This window comes from Adiantum capillus-veneris, chromosome 26 (genome assembly GCF_014529385.1).
Source record: "Adiantum capillus-veneris isolate H3 chromosome 26, ASM1452938v2, whole genome shotgun sequence".
NCBI lineage: Eukaryota > Viridiplantae > Streptophyta > Polypodiopsida > Polypodiales > Pteridaceae > Adiantum > Adiantum capillus-veneris.
This window is the reverse complement of record NC_140956.1, coordinates 76,714,021-76,730,045: the sequence shown is the minus strand read 5'-3', so window position 1 is coordinate 76,730,045 and position 16,025 is coordinate 76,714,021. Positions and strand designations below refer to the sequence as shown.

At 43.9% G+C, this 16,025-nt stretch overlaps 1 pseudogene across 1 annotated transcript; it reads left to right on the top strand.

The window, feature by feature from the left end:
- The first annotated feature begins 1,410 nt into the window (after window positions 1-1,410).
- LOC147423682 (rab GTPase-activating protein 22-like) lies at window positions 1,411-12,839 on the top strand (annotated as a pseudogene). Its single transcript, XR_015186702.1, has 5 exons — window positions 1,411-1,686; window positions 1,769-1,949; window positions 10,848-10,897; window positions 11,044-11,097; window positions 11,601-12,839. The product of XR_015186702.1 is annotated as a rab GTPase-activating protein 22-like (transcript).
- Window positions 12,840-16,025: the final 3,186 nt, after the last annotated feature.

Sequence of the window (16,025 nt, the reverse complement as noted above, 5' to 3'; positions counted from 1 at the left end):
TCTTCTCTCTCTCTCTCTCTCTCTCTCTCTCTCTCTCTCTCTCTCTCTTCTCCAATAGGAGTGAAAGGCAGTGCCAATGTCTGTATCTAGACGCCTTGTTTTAATTTGACAAGTGTTGAAATAGTATACATACTGGTATACTTTTAAAGAAAGTCATAATTTTTGCGATACCCCTTCATATTCCCCGTCCCCCTTTCCACGTTACCATCCGTTGAAGAGAGAGAGAGAGAGAGAGAGAGAGAGAGAGAGAGAGAGAGAGAGAGAGAGTCCTGGTTGCCTTTCGCCCAGCTTCTCTTCTCTCCACCAACAAGCTGGCCTGCGCACACAACCTTGCCACAGGTAGTCGCCCACATCAGGCTCATGAGAGAGAGAGAGAGAGAGAGAGAGAGAGAGAGAGAGAGAGAGAGAGAGAGAGAGAGAGAGACGTGGGCGGTTTCGACTCGAAAGGGGGGCATGCGCCACTTGTCCCAATCTCCTCCCTCCTCGCCGCCGACTTGTAGCCTTCGCTTTAAACAAATCATCTCCATATTTTGATTTTTTAACGACTTTTTCAGAATCGTCCATACATACCTCATACACGCACATCAATAAAGAAAGTCAGTTTCTTAATTGATGCTGCAGAATCGCAACCCCCCCCCCCCCCCCCCCCCCCCCCCCAATATTCTTTCCCCCCAACGCCCACATGTGCTCCCTCGCTCCCTCCTGGCCCAGCCCCACCGTGACTGCCTTCCCCCTTTCCACGTCGGCTTTCGACCTCCGAGCCCTCGCTAGTCCACAGAGAGAAGGCCTGCGCCGCGCAGAAACCCCTGTCTACCTCCCCCCTTCACTTGCAGCGGTAGCCGCTGCAACTCCAGCTCTCTCTGTGTGTGTGTGTGTGTGTGTGTGAGAGAGAGAGAGAGAGAGAGAGAGAGAGAGAGACCCTCCGTGCCCAAGCCCCTTGGCTGCCCTGCAGAGACCCGCCCTGCAAACGTGTTGCACACACATAGAGAGAGAGAGAGAGAGAGAGAGAGAGAGAGAGAGAGAGAGAGAGAGAGAGAGAGAGAGAGAGGACGGGCTGTTGCCTTGTGTTCCCAACTTGCCGTTCACCCTCTTTTGCACTCCCTACGCACACCCACAACACTCAGTACGTCAAGGGCATAAGACAGAGGAGAGAAGTCGGTTAGTCGCCCAAGCTTGAGAGAGCGACAATGCCACCGGCGCCACCTGCTGTTCCTCATGAGAGAGAGGCCCTCTGGAATCTGTTGCCACTTGGACGCGCCCATACAAATGTACTCGCATTAGTGAGAGAATATGCAGGAGATGCCGTTTAAAAACTGCTTTTTCCAGCATTGACCAGACATATTCAGTTCGATGGGAAGTCAGGTAACTTAGCACTCCAGTAGAGGTAACTTAGCACTCCAGTAGAGCAAGAGAATTAAATAGGCCTACTCTCCCTGGCAATTCAATGCTGGGCTAACCACATTCGTTTGCCGGCCGCCAAAGTCCATGTGCTAAAGGCCGAGAGAGAGGCCAAGGTGTCCAGATCAACGCTCTGTTTTTTCCTCCTCACATCGGGTGAGTCGCCCACGCACTGTGCTCGACATGCTTCTCTTCCAGGTGCCCCTGTTTCTGCTCCGGTTCTTTGTCGTCTTCTGCGTCATTCCCTTCTTCAATGGCTGCCACTGGAGCTCTTGTGAAGGGTCGAAGGTATGTAGTTTTTGAAGGAGCGTTCTCTACATGTCCTGTCTTCCATTACTCACATTTTTACTCCTCCATCTTTTCATTGCAGAAAAACTTTGCACAGAGCTCTTGGTTGCTTGGTCTTGCGCACTTTTCGTCGGCGCAGAGTGAAGTCCGGTAGTCGAAAGCTCTACATACCCCTCACTCAGAAGCAATGGAGAGATGCATTTGATCCGCTCAGTGGGCGCCTCATCTCGAGTGACAAGCTTATCAAAAGGATTCGCTTTGGGGTGATTATCATGACCCTCCTTTCCATTGTGTGACCTCATTTACTGTCAAGAGTGTTGTCATTTCATGTGCATGTGTGTGGCTTGTAAAGTCTTAAGTGCTATGTTTTCAGCTTTGAAAAAGACAGAAAATTGTTTGTGACTTGTATTTTTCTCGACACTTTTGACCAGGGTAGTTTTGGGTTTTATTGTGCAGCATTTAATCTGAGTGAGTCTGATAGTGGCTCCAGAGGAGGTGGCATGCTTCCCTTATAACCAAAAGCTTATAGAACAGACTTGACTTACTTTAGAGCCATTCCCTAAGCCTTACTATATATCACCTCCTATTGCCAAAACCCTGGAAATCATTTGTGAACGGAGTGAGCCATCCCTTTTGAGTGATCTCGTGGTCCAAGGTCCATGCGTAACGCTGCGGATAAGGCGGTAAATTTGTTTAGCATTTGGAGAATTTTGGACTCAAATTTGGGTCTCGTAAGAATTGCCAAGTCATTAGCCTATCAAAAGTAAGGAACTTGTGACTACTATATTTGTGTTGCTCAAAACTCTATCATGTAAGGCATCATCGGAAAGGTCTCTGTGAGAGGATTCAAATGTGCCAAAGTCCCTCAAATATGGAGTTCATATGCAAAATTTTTAGGATTTGTACCAAAGGGTGTCCTCAAAAATTATGTAAGAGAAGCCATATCCTCATTGAAATTTGGTCCATATGGAATATTTGTCACAGGCTTTGACACTTTAAGCGAGACATCAATAGCAACACACGAACAAAAACTTCAAAATTACTGAACTTTACGAGAGAGAGAGAGAGAGAGAGAGAGAGAGAGAGAGAGAGAGAGAGAGAGAGAGAGAGAGAGAGAGAGAGAGACGACATGACACGACGGAGTTCTGTGCCCAAGAGCACTGGCCAAAGACTGGGGCTCTTTCGGTATTTCTTTATTATTGCTCACAACAAAGTACAACTTCGGAGGGTCCTCTGCTCTTAGACTCTGCCTGCAGATGCTCTGCAGAGTGAGCCCAAAAGTTTAGCCCCAAAAGCAATCAGTTCAAAAGCACTTCTATCCAAAAGCATCTGCTCTCAAAAGCTAGCGCTAGAAACTGTGAAACAGCAGCCAACGAAAATTGCAAAAATCTGTATAACTTGTTACGTGGCACAAGTAGCGCAAAACGTGGAAATTCTGTGGTCTTGTCACATCATCATTCGTACGGATTGCCACGTCATCATGTCAACGCATTTTATAGAAATCCTCCTCAGAGTTCAAGCTTTTGGTCTTTAGGATTTTGGACCCCTCGGTTGATGCTCATAAGTTCTTCAAAGTTCAGTTCTTTAGTTTCTCTTGTCCACTCGGCCATTTCTCTTCCAATTGGGCATGCCATGTCATCACTTTGTGACACTCCTCTTGAAAGAATTGTAATCACCTTTGATTACACTTGCAAAAACAGCCAAAGGACAAACTCTTTTCAGTAGACACTGACTCTATGTACTCATGCACTAGACTCTACCAATCTAGTACTTTAGTACTTTTACAAAGACATCAATCACTGATCAATCACATTTCTGTCGAGGGTCTGAGATACAAATCTTGATCATTGTAATCATTTAGCAATCACATTCTGACCGGACTGAACTTTCACGGTTGTCTTGATCTACTAAATCTTGTTACAGTCAGATTCATATTCTTTCATTTCACATTTCAGCCAAGCAAACCATGTCCATGACCATCTCGACCAGACATTATATCCACATAGCATGCAGTTTTTAAAATCACACACTTTATTAACACTGAATATTGTGTTTTCAACCATTCAATCTAGCCATTTCATACTGTCCAGAACTCTTGATGCACCTTGCAGCCGTCTCATCCTTTGGAACTCTTGATGCACTCACAATAGTATCTAGTCATGTCATCCAAATAGACATCTTGATGCTCTAGAATCTCGTTCAATTCACATTTAGTTTTCATTCACTTAGCCATCCAGATTGCGCTAATCTTCAATAGATGTCTAGATACACTAAGTTCAAATCATTCATCATAAAATATCTGCAGAGATTTCATCTTTCTCTACATGTCTCTAACAATACACATATGAAAGAGCACATGTTTTCAATTCAATTAAGGAAATTTCCAGTTCAGTGCACACAGTCCATAAAGTCATTTCACAAAATATAGTCAGCCCGCAGTACTCTAAAATCTCAAAGAGAAATTAGTGACTTTATTCAATCTAAGCAATCTGTGACAAAGGAGTGGAGTGGCTCTTGTCGCAAACTGATGACGTGGCATGTCCAACTTATAGACCTTTGCCGAGAGGCCTAGGTGCCATTAATAAGCGAAGAGCATGTTGATGTGGCTGTTATATGGATTGCCATAAAACGCGATGGCTGTTGACGTGGCAAAACTATACGGATTGCCCCGATTTCTGTTGGGTGCTTTTGGGAGTGCTAGCTTTTGGGAGACATGGCTTTTGAAGTTTAATGCTTTTGGGGCTCCGCTTTTAGCAACCCTTGTTAAACCTTTATAAGTGACCCAAGGGGGCTCACTTCTCCAAGGAAGGATCCGGACGTATGTACGGATCCGTACAGTATGGTACCGTACGGATCCGTAGTGTACGGATTTTTTTGGCCTAAAAATAAAAAACCCTACGCGAGTGGCCTTTAATTTTCGCCTGGCTGGGTTTAGTTTGGGTGCCTTATTTTATTGGGGATTGTCTGCAATAGTGACTTGCAACCTGCAAAGTCCCTGCAAAGTCCATCTGCAGAGCCTTTTCGCGCGTGTTTATCGGTAAGAAAGCAAACCTTCTGTCTCTCCCTCTCTCCCTCACACATTTCTTTGTGATTCTCTCGCGATAGCACATGCGTTTTAGTCACAATATCGTGTTCCTACTGCATGTGTAGGTCTACTCTGGAGCGCACACACCAATGTCATTGCGGTGGTAAATACAAGAGGGCAAGCAGGATCAAGAACACGCACTTGGACTTGCAAATATTGTGGAAAGCAAAAGACAAGTACGGTGACATGTGTGTTGAGGCACCTTACTGGCATCGGCCCTATTGGCCAATGCGGAGGATGCAAGCTTGTTCCGCAAGAGATCAAGGATTCTTTGATTCTAGAGCACTTTCCGGGAGGGGGTCTTCCCTCGTCCAAGGGTAAGAAAGCAGATGAGGCAACACAGGATGCCTTGCAGGATGCATTGTTTGCAGATTTTCCAGATGCAGCTACTCAACAGGAAAAGGATGTTAGCAGGAAAAGGGCTCGTTGTTCTCAGGATGTAGATGAGGATACAGATCAAGGGACACGCATGTATACATAGTCTACTTTTCCTTCACGTGTCCATGCACAGTCCTGGGTAAAAGAGAGGCAAAAAATTGCAGAAATAGAGATTGCTCGCACTCTCATAGAGTGCAACATTGCATTTAATGTCTTGCGGATAGAGCAATGGAAGCGACTGGTTCGAGCCATTGCACAAGTCGGCGCCACAGATTCTTGGAGTGGCGTAATTTATCAGAAGATGCGCACAAAAATGTTAGATGAGCAGCGAGAGATCATTGACAGAGCATTGGTCCCAGTGAAAGTTGGGTGGTAGCAGTTTGGTTGTACTATCATCTCTGATGGGTGGAGTGATATTCAGAGACGCCACATTATCAACATCCTTGTTTCCTCTTGCCTTGGTACATACTTTCTACGTGTTGTGGACGTGGGCAAGGCTGGTGAGCGTATTTCGGCAGAGTTTATTTTTGGGCACATTCGGCAAGCCATCAAGGAGGTCGGGAAGGATAATGTGGTACAGGTACTCTTATCATTCTCGAGAGTTGAATCTCTTGCGCTTTTTAGCTTGTCGAATCTCTTGCTCTTTTAGAAGCCATAGTTTGTAACTAACAAGATATTGGTTGTATAATGGTCACTGGTTTTGCAGGTTGTTACTCACAATGCGTCCAACTGCAAGGCCATGGGGGAGATGGTTGAGGCGGAGTTCCCTCGCATAGTTTGGACTCCATGTGCTGCACATTGCCTCGACTTACTCATGGAGGATATTGGCAAGCTGACTTGGGTACAGCTTATTGTCTCTGATGCGTCGAAGATGACTACTTTCTTCCGCGAGAAACATCAAGCACTTGCCATATTCAGGAGTCACAGCACACTAGACATGGTGCGTCCCTCGTAGACTAAGTTTGCATACATGTACCTAGTACTTTAGAGGCTTTACAGGTTGAGGGATCCACTGTTGCAGACAGTTTGGACCCTAAGTGGCGGTTGATGCACCATGCACAGACGGAGCCTACCAAGTACATACAGAGGAAAGTGCTTGATGAGAGCTTTTGGGTAGAGGTACACTCTTTGGCAGTGGCTCTCCAGCCTCTTATGTTCTCTTGTGTGTGACAGACATGGAGGGGTCGACTCTTGGCCTTGTGTATCATCTATTCATGCAGATGAGGCAGCACATAGCAACATGTACCTCCGTGACATCATAGCGGTAAGTCCTTAGTCAATGCATTTGAAAATTGGTATTGTATCCGATCTGGACGAAAGGAGAAGCCAACTCCTTGATCAAAAGAGCCGAGAGGAGAAGCCAACTCCTTGATCAAAAGAGCCGAAAGGAGAAGCCAACTCCTTAACAAAAAGAGCAAACTGATCGTCCCTCAAAATGACCTCGGAAACTTTTGAGCTAACTTGAGTTGTTTTGAAGACATGTTGTAATCGCGGACGATTACTTTCTTTCAAGAAGTGGGGATGTCACAAACTGTTGACGTGTCAAGTCACTGAAGAACAGAGCCAACCTTTAGATCACGGCCGAGGGGCCTAAACCCTAAGAAGAACAAGCAATAGCAGAAGAAGAAGTCCTACCAACTTATGGGGACCCCGTCTGATGGGACCCAAGTGACATAAAGACATTAAAATAAAGCAAGACCCACACACACATGCATGGATTGATGACGTGGCAGTTGTACGGACGCTCCGGATTTTTCGCTAGCTGATGATGTGGCAGAGTGTACGGATTTTCACGTTTTGTGTTGATTGTTGATGTGGCAGACTGTACGGAATTCCGTGATTTACGTTGTTAGCTTTTTGGCATTGCTTTTGGACTAGAAGCTTGAAGGCTTTTCATGTAAACTTCTTTTGGGGCCTAGGGCCTTTAAATATGAGGCCTTTGGCTCATTCTCTGGCATGCTTTCTGGAGAAGGTGCAGAGTCTGGAGTACCGGCTTGTACTGTGTTGATGCAACATAAAGAAATACCGAAAGGGGCGCCAAGGTTTGGGGCCAATACTCTCTGGGGTGGAATTCTGCCACTACGTGTCGCGTGTCGCCTTTCTCTTTCAGTTCAGTTGTTATTGAAGTGCTAAAAGTCTGTTCAATCTGTTCTTTTCTATTGGCACGTGGTGCCCGCCTTGTGACAGCCTTTGGTATCCTTAGTTCGTCGGGACCCTCGGATGCACTACCATCTGATTATCTTATTGTTCTGGAATCCTGTGATGAGCTGTTCCGGTTCCCTTGATTCAGTCTCTTCATTGGAAGACTCTTGCCTTGGTGAGGTGGACACTATCCTGTCCGTAGGATAAGTCAAAGAGTCGGCATGCATTTCAAATCCTTGCTTAGCATGTCCCATAAGGCTCTGGATAGAGTCAGACTTTTGGTGTAGACGGTAAACCACAACAAAACTGCTCAATCTGGTCCCGACTTTATCTTTCGAAATGAAGACAATGGCAAATAAGTATCTTAAAACCTCTGGCAGTAGTCATCCAATGAATCTTTCTTAGTCATTCTCAAATGATACCAAGCCGTAATGACATCTCTTTCATATTCGTATGATATCCGAGTCAACTTGAAAATCTTATCCAAGTCACCGGTGCTTCTTTGCGTAACAACAGAGTAAACCGTGTCTATGCATTTCCTTTCAAGTAAGATGCCACACTTCGCACCTTGGAGTGTTTTGTGAGCCAACCTCTCAAGAAGGCGAGATCAAACTGCTGTATGAACTCAAGGGCTCGATGGGTGTCCTAGTAGCTTGAAAACGTCTCAAACCTAACGGCGTGACTCCCTTCCTTGACTCTTTGGTCTTCTTGCTCATGTGTTCACTGTCAGAAGAGGATGAGCTCTCCTCCTCTGAATTGCTAGATGGCCTTCCATTCCTTCTAGATTTTTTCACAAATCAATCGTTTTACACACGTGTCAACCTGTAGTTGGCGTTTGTACTCTGCTCTGGCAAACTTTCTTGCCGAATATTTGCCCAATTCTTCATTTGTAAGGTGCAGCGGAATGAATGTTGTATTTTCTCAAGATTAGTGATCTTTATTGCTCAAGGTTCCTTTTAGTTCTTAGGGAAGGAGAGAGCCTTCCGTCTTTATGGAGAGTGCTATGATCACGAACAAAGTGAGTGGATAGTGTGCGTGCAAGTGAATGAGACCACGAGAAGGAGAGAGAAGAGATACGACACCGAGAGGTTGTAAAACCCTCCTCCGAAGGCCCCACTCTCGTCGGCGAGAGTGGTCTACTTTGATTGCACAAAGGTGTACAATGCGAATGCAATGGACTGATGCAACTTGGACTATGCCGATGACGACGACGGTGGTGACGACGACGACTTGATGGCTGAAATCTGAGATCTTCCTATCGCTGCATTTCGGAACTGTTTCGGTGGCTGAAAATGACTGTTTTGGCTGCGTTTTAGATGGGGAAACTTCTGCAACCAACTTGGGGCTGATCTGCTACTGTGTCATAGGCTGAAAACTGTGTGTATCTGCTGCAGCTTAGGGCTGAGAACAAAAACGCTGACGTACCTTTGCTGCTAGCCAAAAACGCCAGGCTGTTCTGGGTCAGAAACCAAAAACGCTGATGTGCTCTGATGCTTGCAAAAACGATAATGCTGATTTGGGAAAAAACGCTAGGCTGAATTGTGCTGGGGGGGCAATCATGCAAGGGACCTGCTATTGCCGGCGGTAACTACAATGGAAAGCGCTGGCTGATGCTATGTCCAAAAACGCTAGGGAGTTCTGGGGGTATGGCGAGGTTGGGAGTCCAAAAATGCCAAGGTGCTGAGGTACTGCTGAGAAGTTGCCTGTTGAGTGGGAAGCTCCTGTTGCTTCTTCTGCCAATTACTGCTAACTTGGGTTTGCTTATATATTAACTTAGCAAAATTGCCCTACCTACTTTTGTTGGAAAGTCACTTAAAAATAATAAGCGAAAATAACCAAAAATAGGAAAATAGGCTAAATGCACTGGAAAATTCCCCTGACTGAATCTGATGGATTCTGAAGGGAATACTGATGATCATGCTGTGTGCAACTAGAGGATATGCATCTATGCTAAGTGATTGGGCATGCACTGTCTACGAATAGACTCACAAAAGTGCCAGATCATTGCTAAACTAGACTTGACTGGACTGACTGAACCCTGCTGTGGTATAGCTTGTCCATGGACACATAGGGTTTGGATGTGTCACGTCATATCATTCTTTTCTTCAGTTTCCGTGCCGGATTTCAACTTTTCTTTGCCTCTTCTCTCAGAGGGGTTCTCTTTATGAGATTCTCTTATGCCCCTAAAGACAAAGCAATGAAGATGGGAACGCACCTGATGCGCGATGGACTAAGGATGGGAGTCGCTAATACATCTGGCGCATGTAACGAAGATTCCTTGACAAACAAAATCTTGATTGCTCTGTCAGATTCTCCTCAAGAACTTGTGTGTGGTGCAGAAGTGATCGGATCCTCCGTAGAAGAAGAATCTTTCTAAGCTCTAATGCCACAGTTACATGCTTGGACACTCCAAGCGAGAAATCAATAGCAACACACGAACAAAAACTTCAAAATCATTGAACTTTACGTGAGAGAGAGAGAGAGAGAGAGAGAGAGAGAGAGAGAGAGAGAGAGAGAGACGGCATAGTGGAGTTCTGCGCCTAGAAGCATTGGCCCGAAAGATTGTCGCTCTTTTGGCATTTCTTTATTATTGCGCCCAACAAAGTACAACCCCCTAGGGTCCCCTGCTCTGAGACTTTGCGTCGAAATGCTCTGCAGACTGAGGCGCCCAAAAATAATCAATTCAAAAGCACTTCTTCTTAAAAGCATCTGCTCTCAAAAGCTAGCGCTAGAAACTGCAAAAAAGTAGCCAATGAAAATTGCGAAAATCTTTACAGTCTGCCACGTGGCACAAACAATGCAAAACGCAGAAATTTCTTATTGTCGTGCCACGTTATCATTCATACGGGCTGCCACGTCAGCATGTCAGCGTATCTTCAGAGTTGAAGCTTTTGGTCTTTAGGGTTTTAGGCACCTTGGCCGATTCTTAGAAGTTCTTCAGTTTCTCTTGTCCACTCGGTCATTTCTCTCCAGTTGGGCATGCCTCGTCCTCACTTTGTGACAATATTCCATAGAATCTCTAGAGGCTTTAAAGGGCCAAAAATGAGCCCAAATTTTTCCTAATGCAGTGTAAATTTATTTAATGTTAGGAGACATTTTGGACTCAAATTTGGGTAGAATTTGCCAAGTCATCAGCCGATTAGAAAAAGGGGCTTGTGGCTAACTATACTTTGTGTTGTAACATATCATTGGAAGGATCTCTATGTAGTATGAGAGGATTTGAATGTGCCAAAGTCCCTCAAATGTGAAGTTCATATGCAAAAGTTAAGTGAAAACTACAAGAGACAAATGAGGACGACGTCTATAGGCTTTGTACAAAAGGGTGCCCTCAAAAGTTTTGTAACAAAAGACATACATTGGTCCATATGTAACCCGCAATTACACATGATTGCTCTACTTATATCAGAGACATCCTTTTAGAATTTTCGTGCTTGTCATAGAAATTTTTTTCTTCTTGGACAGCTTGGTTAAAGGCAATTGCCAAGCTTTGAGATATGACTGGTGTTTAGATTGTTGTTTTGTATTGAGTAGGTCACAGTTCTTGGTGTTTTGGCAGGGCGTTGAATTGAATATTCGAGGAGAAGTTTGGCTCTTCTTACTGAACTTGTCAGTGAAACTCACATCCAAATGCGCTGAAAGATTTTCAAGTTTTCTTTTGTTTTCTTTTCCTCTTTATAACTCATGTCATGCGTGCTTAGCTCCTTTCATAGGTTCAATGGGCTTCTGTATGATAGATTTGTGCAATTTTGCAGCTATAATTTTGAAAGCACACTAGCAGAAAGACAGGCGCAGAAGGAGTCAAAGAGGTTATATGAGTGCAATTTTCTTGTTTCACTTTGCTCATCCGTATGTCGTTTTAACCACCCCCCCCCCCCCCTTCCCCTTTTCAAGATTGAATTCCAAACGCATATTTGTCAATCTTCCCATAGGGTACGATAAACTGTACCAGTATTTAGTACTTTACGTACTTGTCATTATTTATATTCTCACACAAATACACATGCATGTGTGTATGCAAGCATGTATCTAGGCTTGTGTACATATGATGTGTACATGTATACATGCATTTACATGTATGCAAAGCATGCATAAGTAGACTTGCAGCTCTATTTGTATTCCGTACCTAGTGATTTTTTTGTACTGGTAGTGATTACCATACTGCACAACGTTTTTTAACATTTTTTTTGGTACAATACTTATTGTACCTATCCACCTTACCCTCTTTCCTATGGAGATATCTGTAATTTGCTGTATTATGTCTCTTACTCTTTCCCTTCTGATTTGTGAGGATTGAAGCTTGTCTCTCCAGGGCAGAGTACAATGATTTGAAACGGCGGTGCTCTTTCTTGCGCCATGAAATGGGAAACAGGGACATGGAGGAGGATCATTCCATTGATTCTTTTAGCAAAGGGAACTTGTTGTCACCAGCAAAAGAGGAGTTCACTACTTGGCAGCGCATTATCCGATTGGATGCAGTGCGAATGAACCCCGAGTGGGTTCCTTACTCTCCCGCAAAGGGAAGCATAACTAAAGGGATGGCAAAACAGCTTGCTAGTGATGTGAGTCTAAAGGAGGATGAGCATCTTGAACCGTGCATCCAACACCATGCGGCCCGGCTTGTGGCCATCTTAGAAGCCTATGCGCTCTATGACCCCGAATCCGGTTACTGTCAAGGAATGGGTGACCTCCTTTCTCCTTTTGTAGCCCTGTTGGATGAAGATTACCAGGCTTTCTGGTGTTTTGCACATTTCATGGCCACCGCGCGTGACAATTTCCGGGTGGATGAGACGGGTATTCGCAGGCAGCTTCAACTGGTATCGCAAATCTTAAGAGTGTGTGACCCACAGCTTTACAAGCACCTGGAGAAGATCGAGGCTGCAAACTGTTTCTTTGCTTACCGCATGGTTGTGGTGTTGATGCGAAGAGAACTGACATTTGAGCAGACCATTTCTTTCTGGGAAATTTTGTGGGCGGACAAGACGGCTGCTAGAGCAGGTAAAAGTGAAGCAGTTCTGTCAAAAGGGGAGGAGAAAGGCTGCTCCATGTGATGATTTGCTAGTATTTGTAGTTGCGGCTGCAGTCCGTCGGTTAAGGAAGATTATCATGGAGAGTTGTATGTGTATGGATGACGTTCTCAAGGTGTGCAACAGCATGGCAGGTCAGTTGGATGTCCAGGCTCTCTTGACCGAAGGAAGGGAGCTTTTATCAGCAGTTGATTGCAAACTGGAAATTTGATGTTCAAAGCACTAACTTATACCAGCTGTTTATTATCATATATCAGCTACAATGGTGGTCATCAACGCACTGACGACCTGCAATTCTTACAAGTCTGATTTTTTTGACCGGATGCAAAGGGTGAGAGCTTTGTAGATAAAGCTCAATTCTGAACATGTTTGGTAACACGAGAAATCAAAGTCAGATTGGTGTGGACCTAGTGCAGTCACACATAGTTGCCAGGAAACTTGTTCCTTAAATGAAGAAGCTTCTAGAACATTTCTAACATTTCGAAACTCATCTCGAAACTTTTCGAAGGTCATGCTTCTTGCTAGTCTCTATGTTGCATGGTCTTAGATTCTCTCTAGTCCTTTATAAGTACTCAGTGTGTCAAGGCTTTATATGAATGACCTTTGCACACGCAAAGATATGGCGTGACACTCATATTGTTAGCCAAAACTTTTGAGGTGGCGTTCTTAATCTAGCGAAAACGTTTTGAAACTTTTGAAACTCGTTTCAAGCAAAACATTTTAAGACTTGATGGCTACTCAGGCAGAGTGCTAGCTCATGAAGCTGAAGTAGGGAACTTCACATGCCATAAAGGCTATATAAGGAAGTCCATTAAATTTAGGTACAAGAGCCTAAGGTTTCACACTTTGGTGGCTTCTTATGTGCCTCCTTTTATATGCTTTATAAGTGACAATATGGAGCCTAGTCTATCTTGTTGGCTATCATGTGATTTTTCCACGCCTTCTTGTGTTTGTGTTCATGTTTTGTTTTAGTTTATGCCGAGAAGTTCTGCTAGTCCTAGTTTGTCATCCTCCAAAATGTAAAAGACATGCATGTGTTAAAAAACACAAGGTCTTTGAGCTCATCTCAAATAGACTATGATTTGTTGGTTGTTCTCTAATTTAAGATGTACTCCATTTGAAACTTTTCGAACTTGCAATCCAAAAAGTTATAGCATTAGCTTCTTCAAAAGGTTTAGTATTTTGCCAATTGCAATTGGTGTTACATTCAATGTCAACATAAAACTGCACAAACTACTATTGAACCCAACATCTTTTCTTGAAGGGGGTTTATTATGGTTTGGAGCATGATATGCATGGCAACTAGAGGTGACTTTTGAAGACCAAAAAGGGTGATGCTTGTTTTGGTAGTTGTGTGTAGGTATTGTCTACCTAGTAAGATTGGATGTATCTTGCTTGATATACTCGAGTAGGCAGGAGGCGAGAAGTTCATTTCCGGATGTTTTAAGATCATTAAGTTTAAATCTACATGCAATAACTATTTTTGTTGTTAAGTAGTTCACAACAAAGTAACTAATCAACTTGTTCATGATTCCTTGCATATCTATTGTTTGACCAATTTTGAAAATGACCAATTGCAAATGGAAGGAAATTTTCAAACTCATCAAATGGTTCCTATGGAAAAAAATAACAAAAAGGACTTAACTCCATGGCAGTGGGGAAAATGGGGCATGCTCAAGGACCAAGGTGGCATTGGTATCTTGGGTCCAGTGTTGCGCGCAAAAGCCTTGTGTGCAAAGCTTGTAAATTTCTTGGCAGATCAAAGGTGGGAATGGGCGATCATGGCTTGGGATATGATAAACAAAACTCACCTTTTCTTGCAAGGAGGCCAATGGAAGGAGGCTAAGGTGCAAGGCACAATTCTAGCTCCTGCCTGGACTTCTTTGAAACTAGGGGGTTGCATGGGGGAATTTCTAAGAATGTGCGCCAAAATGACATCATCTTCAGAATGGGGGGAGTCCTTTAGGTACACTTCAAGTGTTATATCCTACATTGGTCCCTCTGGCTTTCCAAGTTGGGTAGGAGATCCCTGAATACCTTTTGGAGAGAGATTGCCATAATGGGGAATAACAAAGGGATCTTTGAGCTGACACATTTCTAGGATGCCAACAACTTCTGCTGGAAGGATGTGGACTAGTTGGTGGTGCAATATGAATGAGAAGCTCTTGACATGTAGAGGTTCTAAAGTTGTAAGCAACTGGCGAATGCCTACCATCGGGACAAAGCTCGATAAGAAAGCTTAGCATTGGCCCAAGTACAGAATGTTTGCACTTCCCAAAAAATTGGGTACATACAACAAGCGGTGTTATAAAGTGGATTGTTCCCCTCCACTCATCAAGTTGTGGAGGGTAAATTGTCTCAAGAGAAGTGGTTGAGGAGTATAAACAATATTTGGGAGGTTAAATGGCCAAGCTTGATGAATATTTTCACTTGGAAGTTGTTATGGGGGATTGTCCCAACTCGGAATAAGGTTTTTGCCAGAGGGATTGGCCGAGACACTTGTTCTTGGTGCAAAGCAGCTTCAAAGGATCCCTTGCATCTGTTTTGAAGGATGGCCCTCCTTGTAGAGTCTTGCTACCAAAATCTATAAATGGGTGTAGAACATGTGGAAGATACTCTTCTTTAGGAACGATGGGGTTTGTCAAAATTAGGTGATTCTGGCATGCACGCAAATAACTAGATTCTGCTATTTGAATTGGGTATGGAAAGCCCAAAGCCTTTGGGTCTTGCAGAAAAACTACGAGAGAACTCAATTCCAAGACATCGCGTGTGAAAGCATTGGACTTATATATTTAATAGGGTCAACATTAGGGTCAGCTCTGCAAGCCAAATAAACGGCACTAGGTTGCATTTGCTGCTTGGGTGGTGCCTTCTAAGGGAAAAACATACCATTGATCACCTGCTCGATAAGGAAGAAATTGGTCTTTCACGTATGAATTGTACAACCCGTTTTGGAAAAGTTGTCCCCTCAAGCACATGTAGTGCTTGAGGTTCATTGTACATTCTTTGTGGAGTTAATATATCATGTTCGCTCACAATTATGAGTATGGTGAAAAAAAGGTAGTGTGAGTAGTATCTCTTATTACTTTTTTTGGCAAGTTTTTTTATGGTGCAAGCAATGCAGTTGACATCTTTACGAGATTTAGAAATTTATTTACCCTTTGCTATTAGAAAGTCTTACTTGCAAGCCTGGACAGAAAGTGGATTGTACATGAGCTATGCAAGTGCAAGATGTTGGGGTAAGCCTAGCTTATGCCCCTAGTATGGAGACTCTCCCTAAGTCCACATGCATGTTGGGGTAAGCCTAGCTTATGTCCCTAGTATGGAGACTCTCCCCAAGTCCACATGCATGATTACACATCCCAAATGATGCCCATCTATGTATACATGATCCATGGACCTTTACCACACCTCATAGATGATGTCATTAAATCTACCACTCCTTCTCCTATAAGACTCCAGCTCACACTATGAGCATTTGTATCACACACACATACCCTTGTACCTACATGCTATCCTAATGACAATGAGAGTTTGATTACACTTTGTGTCTTTTGTGTGTCACTAGCATTAAGTCTACCTAATTGAAGTAGTGTGCCTACGAGTATCTAAACATGAATGCTTCATTAAGCACAATGACCTCACATGAGAGGGTGTTGGGTACTTGCAAAGGATATCCTCCTTGGGTGCATGCTTTGGTGTGGCTTGTA